Source organism: Lethenteron reissneri, chromosome 3 (assembly GCF_015708825.2).
Source record: "Lethenteron reissneri isolate LAM-NWPU_2019-01 chromosome 3, ASM1570882v1, whole genome shotgun sequence".
NCBI classification, from domain to species: domain Eukaryota; kingdom Metazoa; phylum Chordata; class Hyperoartia; order Petromyzontiformes; family Petromyzontidae; genus Lethenteron; species Lethenteron reissneri.
The window spans coordinates 2,715,609-2,722,728 of NC_083781.1; positions in this window are offsets into that span (position 1 = coordinate 2,715,609).

The following is a 7,120-nucleotide window of genomic DNA, read 5'->3' on the forward strand; positions in this document are numbered from 1 at the left end:
ATCACTACTACTGCTGTAGTATCACTACTACTGCTGTTCTATCACTACTACTACTGTAGTATCACTCCTACTACTGTAGTATCACTCCTACTACTCCAGTTCCACTACTACTACTGTAGTATCACTACTACTGCTGTAGTATCACTACTACTACTGTAGTATCACCACTACTACTACTGTAGTATCACTACTACTACTACTACTGCTGTAGTATCACTACTACTACTGTAGTATCACTCCTACTGCTGTAGTATCACTACTACTACTACTGTTCTATCACATCTACTACTGTAGTATCACTCCTACTACTACTGTAGTATCACTACTACTACTGCAGTACCACTACTACTACGACATACTCTATATAGACTGAATGTATACCCCACGAGGCGACGGGCTATTGACTGTCTGCATACACCGCAATGCGAACGACTGCATACAAGCTACCGTCTGTGTATACACGAGGCTATATGTATACAACCACAAGACTCATCACTCGCTACACGTGATCAGTATACCACGAGCTGCTGCTGCTCGCTGGCTGGCTGGCTATCTTTCACGAAGGGGAATGGGGGCGAGAACGACCTTCCCTCGGCGATAGGAGCCGGCGCTGGAGGAAGGAGGCTTTAGGATTCTGCGTAGGCTAAGGAGGCTTTAGGATTCTGCGTAGGCTAAGGAGGCTATAGGATTCTGCGTAGGCAAGAGTTACGCTCCAGATAGCCGATCAGCGCGGATCATCCGATCGCAATGCCGCTCGTAGCGCGACGCGAACAACAATGTTAACAATATGAGGCATAAAGTAGTTACGAAGCGGCTCTAAGAAAAAAAAACCCAGGTCCTTGTCATAACTTCACACACGCGCGTGTTATTTCTCAGCATGCCCAGTCGTGATGGGAAATCCAGCACACGCTACTCGTTATCGTGTAATACCATTGGATGTTTGACTGGCCGTGTCATATGAAACGATGTATATTGTTTTCTTCAATTTAATCGCCGCAACTATCGCGCATCTAACTTTAAATATCGTAATCTGCAATACGCCGATGGAGTTCAGCGGAGGGCGAACTCGATACGCGTTTCGCTCGCTGGCCGCTCTGTCGCCGCAAGAGCTCTCCTTGGAAGCTTCCTCGAAACCTCTCCCCAGATGACAGCAACCTCCACTTTGCCAGCCAACTGCTACCCACCCCGATGGGTTGACTCTGGCGCAACGCTCGCGCCCTCCTCTTACCATATATGCAATGCGTGCGCGTGCGCGCGGCGTGCGTGTGTGTGTGAGTGGAGTTCAGCGTGCGCGTGCGTGCAGCTTGCGCGTGTGTGTGCGCGCGTGTGTGAGTGGAGTTCAGTGTGCGCGCGGCGTGCGTATGTGTGTGTGTGCGCGTGTGTGTGAGTGCGCGTGTGTGTGGAGTGCGCGTGTGTGTGAGTGCGCGTGTGTGTGTGCAGCGTGTGTGTGAGTGCGCCTGTGTGTGCGAGTGCGCGTGTGTGTGTGCGTGTGTGTGAGTGCGCGTGCGCGCGGCGTGCGTGTGTGTGAGTCCGTGTGTGTGTGTGCGCGTGTGTGTGAGTGCGCGTGTGTGAGTGGAGTTCAGCGTGCGTGTGTGTGTGAGTGCGCGTGTGTGTGTGCGCGTGTATGAGTGTGTGTGGCGCGTGTGTGTGAGCGCGCGTGTGTGTGTGTGAGTGCGCGCGTGTGAGTGGAGTTCAGAGTGCGTGTGTGTGTGTGGGCGTGTGTGAGTGTGTGTGTGCGCGTGTGTGTGAGTGCGCGTGTGTGAGTGGAGTTCAGCGTGCGCGCATGTGCGTGTGTGTGAGTGCGTGCGTGTGTGCGTGTGTGTGTGTGTGCGTGTGTGTGCACGTGTGTGAGTGTGTGTGTGCGCGTGTGTGTGAGTGCGCGTGTGTGTGTGCGTGTGTGTGTGAGTGCCAGTGTGTGAGTGGAGTTCAGCGTGTGTGTGTGAGTGCAGCGCGCGTGTGTGTGAGTGTGCGTGTGTGTGTGTGCGTGCGCGTGTGTGAGTGCGCGTGTGTGTGTGCGTGTGTGTGTGAGTGCGTGTGTGTGTATGTAAGTGCAGCGTGTGTGTGTGTGAGTGCGCGTGTGTGTGTGTGTGCGAGTGCAGCGTGTGTGTGTGTGCGTGTGTAAGTGCAGCGTGATGCAGCACGCTGACTGGAGCACGCAGAGACAACCGCCGCCGCGTCTTCTTCGCTCAGGGCGCGCGCGCAGCGAGACGCCGCCCGCCACTGCCGCGTGTGGTGGACGCGTCGCGGTCAGAATGTCGGCGTATGCTGCAGGAATCTGATGAGCTATAAAGCTCTTTTCACACATGTCCAGTAAGGGGGGGGGCGGAACGTTACAACAAACAATACAAAAACAACACAATAGGAGTGAAAAGTATAGGAAAGGTAAACAGATTACTTACACATATACAAATACAACTGAATGTGTTTTTCATCTTACCAGGTAAAAAGCCCACTGAGGTATCGACTTATTTTTCAGAATCGACCTGGCCACAAATGATAGCTCAACAAAGTGGCTTCTCGTGTACACGGACGTGTGTACAGCCGGTGAGGAAAATCTGAACCGGTTACCCGGGCGTCCCCTAGGTTGACTCGGCTTTAAACGAGTTCCTGGTGCGGGGTGTAAACAACAGCACGGGGAACACAGGGGCGGCTGTCCGTGTGTGTTGGTCACCCATCCCTGAGTGTTTCGTGTCGGCCTTAATAGGCATTCGCTAACAGTACTTGCCGCAATCGTCTGCAGAGGCGATGTTATTACGCGTGATCTTTGTCTTGGCAATGTACGGCGCTTTTGTCAATCCACTGCCGGATGAAAGCCTCCTCCCCACGCCCGTGTGGGTCGTGGTGTTGTTATTTGACAACACTGAACGCTGGTCAGTGCCGGCTGCTGGATGGGGAGCGCATACGGACGCGGGTGCATAGAAGTACAGCACAACAATTGATATTGCTCGACTGCCACCTGCTGCCCGCCACGTACATCATCATCCCCGCAGCACTCCGCGTAAAAGAAGATATAAAAAATTGTTCGGCCCCTTCTTGGCAGTGAATATTTTCCAGCAGCATTGATTCAGTACAAGCAAGCTCCTGCGGACTTTCGGTAAAGCCACGTATGTGACCGAAAGAACCAAAGAGTATGGATCCTTGCAGTCACGAAAACTTCACATCTAGAATCCTGCGGGCTTGTTTTGCGAGCGTCTCGTCAGCCCCGAGGCAGTGCTTGTGAGCTGCCAGATTGTCCGGGCAAAGGGCCCCATCTCTTTAAAATATCGGGCTCCTAGTTCCGGGGTCGGTAACCTGCTCGTTCGCGAGGACCGGCTTCGTGAGGTTGTTTATCAAGGAACCGCCGTCTCGCATTCACCACCACGGTGCATTGCGGCGCTTGAAACACTGAGGGTTGTTTAACCGAATTATAATTTTTTATTATTTAATTTTATTTAAGCGTCATTCATGCAATTGCATTCCACAACGCTGCACATCGATTATATCCTGTTCCGTACAAAAAAAAACTTAAATAAATTTCTCTTCTCGTTGTTTCGGTTGCCGATCGCTGTCTTAGTTTGACACAGCATTAAAGAAAATCAGACGACGTAACGTCTCCACGTAAACAAAATATGTGTTGTTTCTATCACAAGGCTATTCACCACAGCGACGCTTATTGTCTTCAGTGTTGTACATGGGGAGCGGGGGGGGGGGTACTCATCCAGCCAAGCGCTGTCCTACAGCCTCAACTGTTGTTTGACTTGCATCCCACTGGGATTTTTGCACACAGCGTCGGTGTACGGTGCTTTTTCTGGAATATTTTTTTGCTGTTTTTTCCTCGATTTTCCTGTTTGCGCATAGTCACTTTAAGATGTTTTCTTGTTCATGTTTTTGGTTTTTGTTTGTTGCGGTTGCACCCGATTCAAGAGCCGAATGGCTCACAGGGCTATTCCAAATAAATTAAACTGAAACTCAGTGGCGGGCTTCGTGCGTGGCCTGTGACCCAGCAACTGTGCAGGTAACGAGGGTTGGTGGTGCCGTGGGCGTGGAGGTGCCATACCCTGGCTCGCCATGAGAAGGCAGTAGAGCAGATGGCCTCATCGTCATCTCGACGTGGGCGAGAGGGCTTCGCGCTCACGTCACGTGGGGGGTTTGTCGGGTGCTGCGGTTTCGTCCCAATTGGTAAAATAAACACTCATCTTCTTGGTTCTTTCGGTAAAGTCACGTAGAAGGGAAAGAATAAAATACAATTCTCACGACGTTTCGGCCACAATGCAAGCAGCCGTCCTCAAGCGTTGTGGCCGAAACGTCGTGAGAATTGTATTTTATTATGTTTTATTTTTATTATTTTATTATTTCCCTCCTACGTGACTTTACCGAAAGAGCCAAGAAGACGAATCCCTGCAGTCACGAAAGCTTAATATCGAAATTTAAACACTCATCATTAATTGGCTGAATTTTTTTTTAACTCGATGTAGCAGGACCCTCATGAAGAAGAGTCTCACGACTCTGTGACTTACCTGGATACATTTCGGAAATGATGACATTAAATAAGTACATCATGTTTCCATAATGCGAAAAATCATTCTGAGCTGTCGAGATACCGACGAGCTGGGGCGCGTTCCGGGCGATTTGTTCAGATCTCGGCTGAGCTGAAGATGCGATAGAGACTCACCGGTAAAGTCAAATCGTTCATCAGTCCGAGGAATTCTGACGATGGGATGGGGACCGGAGCGATGCCACAGCAGGCTAACGATTATTGTGCGTGCCACGGTGGCTAGGAGATGTTAACTACCTCACCTAGTATACAGGATGTCGTGGGTTCGATCCGGACCCTGACGCCTGTATATTTAGAGTTTGCGTGTCGCTCTCTCTCTCTCTCTCCCCTGTGGTCGTGTGTATTTTTCTCCAGGTCCTCCGGTTTTTCCCTCCACGTTTAGAATCAACGTGCGTTTAGAGTATTTGGCTGCTATACATCTCCACACCATAGTCCACTTCGTTGAGCTATCATTTGGACTATATAGCCTTACCTGGTAAGATACAAAATAAAGTTTTATCGCATTGCGCTGTGAACACCAGTTTGATCCCTGCTACCTTCTCTCTCTTAACAGCCGAGATCATGATTCATCATTAGGTCGCGTATGTATGATGTAAATAAAAACATTAACTCTCCATCACCCGAAGGAGACAATCAACATAATTTATCACGTCATAGACAATTATGCCAAATTGTTTTGGCTTTTCAGCCAAAATCAATGTTGAAAAGCAACCCGGGTTTGCTGCAAAACCAAACCAAGTGGCATAGCTTCCCACGTGACGACGGCTGGATGAAGGCCTACTGTCTAAAGCGTCATTAATCGCACGAATGCTGCACTGGGGACATTCACAAGATTCCCAAATACGCGTCGAGCACAGGACCGCAATGGATGAGTCTAATACGAGGACAAAGGGGGACGTCATTCGCGGTCCGCTTCTCGGGACAGCAAGACGCTTACTCGTGCGGCGATGATGTGGTTTGGATCCCGGGAAAGTAATGCGCCAAGTCGCAGTCAACACTGCGGTGGTGGTCGAATAGAAAAGTTCCACGTACGTACGTACGTACAAATCAGCTGTTCGGTTAGATATCCACATCTGACACGTGTACGTGTAAGTGCAGCAGTTACATGTTCATACAAAATAATTCATCACAATCCTCAATGGGTACAACACTTCCATCAAATTGGGTCCGTGCCATGTTCAACGTATGTTTGTAACTGCATAGCTCTAATGGGCGGATTTCAGCTGGCTGCTGCAACCTGGAATGTACAGGGTGCTTCAAAAAGATGTGAACACTTCTGGGAATTTGCAACAACGCCACAAGAAATGTGCTGCCTTCAGGCTTTGGAGACCACCTGGAGAAGATTCCAGGGCACGCGTTGGCAATGATGACGAACAAGTGGAAACTCTTTGACTTTTTGAAGCTATAAACATACATTTGTTATCATGTTACAGTGTATAATGCGTTGGGTTTATAGCCTTAAACTAAACCGAGTTGGAGCGAACCCATTGTGATCACACGTCGTGCGTGAAGGAGGTTCCTGAAAGAGGTGAAATTGGGCTGTTGACTAAGCAAAGATGTGCAACATTTGACCACGTGTACATTACTGAACTTGAACTCATGGCAGCTCATAACGTGTACACTTTTCATACGAAGAATACCATGCACACTGCCCAAATAACCCCGCCCCCCCCCCCCCCCCAATTACGTCCAAAGGTTCTCAACATTTATTGTTCATTAAGAACTCCTAGATTTTGGGGAGGAGAAGTGACTAATTACGTATTGGCAAAAATAATGCTAATAATTACGTGGAAAATAAATACAACACCGGACCACAGCGTATTAGTAAAATATTTTGCGGCAAATTTTTGTTTAGCCGATCAAAAAAACCGTTGACAACAAACGCAACCAGCAAATCTGTGAAGGCAGCGGCCCCCAACATTGTTGGCACCAGGGACCCGTTTCGTGGAAGACAATTTTTTCACGGACCGGGGGGGATGTTCATCATTGGGTCTTTCCCCCCTTTTCAAAGAAGCTCTCCAGCGACGTTGGTTTTTTACTCATTTTGGCTACTAGGGGTTAGAGCTTGTGGCCTTACCAAAACTGTGACTGAGACAAGTGCGCGGTGCGGGAAAGAAGCGCCGACGGAAGTGGAAAATAAAACAATGGGGGCGGGGGGCCACGCGCGGACTCACCGCTCTCACCTCCTGCTGTCTGGCCTGGTTCCTCACAGGCCACGGACTGGTACCGGTCCGTGGCCTGGGGGTTGGGGAATCCTGGGTTAGAACATCAACCATTGCATTTCAGTATCTGCCCGGTTCTCACAGCGCGGGTCTCTCGCGACGGCGCACGTTTCACACACTTTTTAATCTGCAGCAGTCTCGCAGCAGACACGACGTTGCCACGTGTGACCCCAAGAGTCAGCAATTAGCAGGTAAATATTCACATTTGTTAAATTTGGACCATGATGCTGCTCGGTACGCAACGGCCTAACTCATTTCGAATCACGTCAGGGGATCTTTTTTCTAACGTCCATTGTCAGAAGCGGGCCGCGCGTGCGTGTGTACGCTTCGCGCACTCGCAGTACTGACCGGGGCGGCTGCTGGG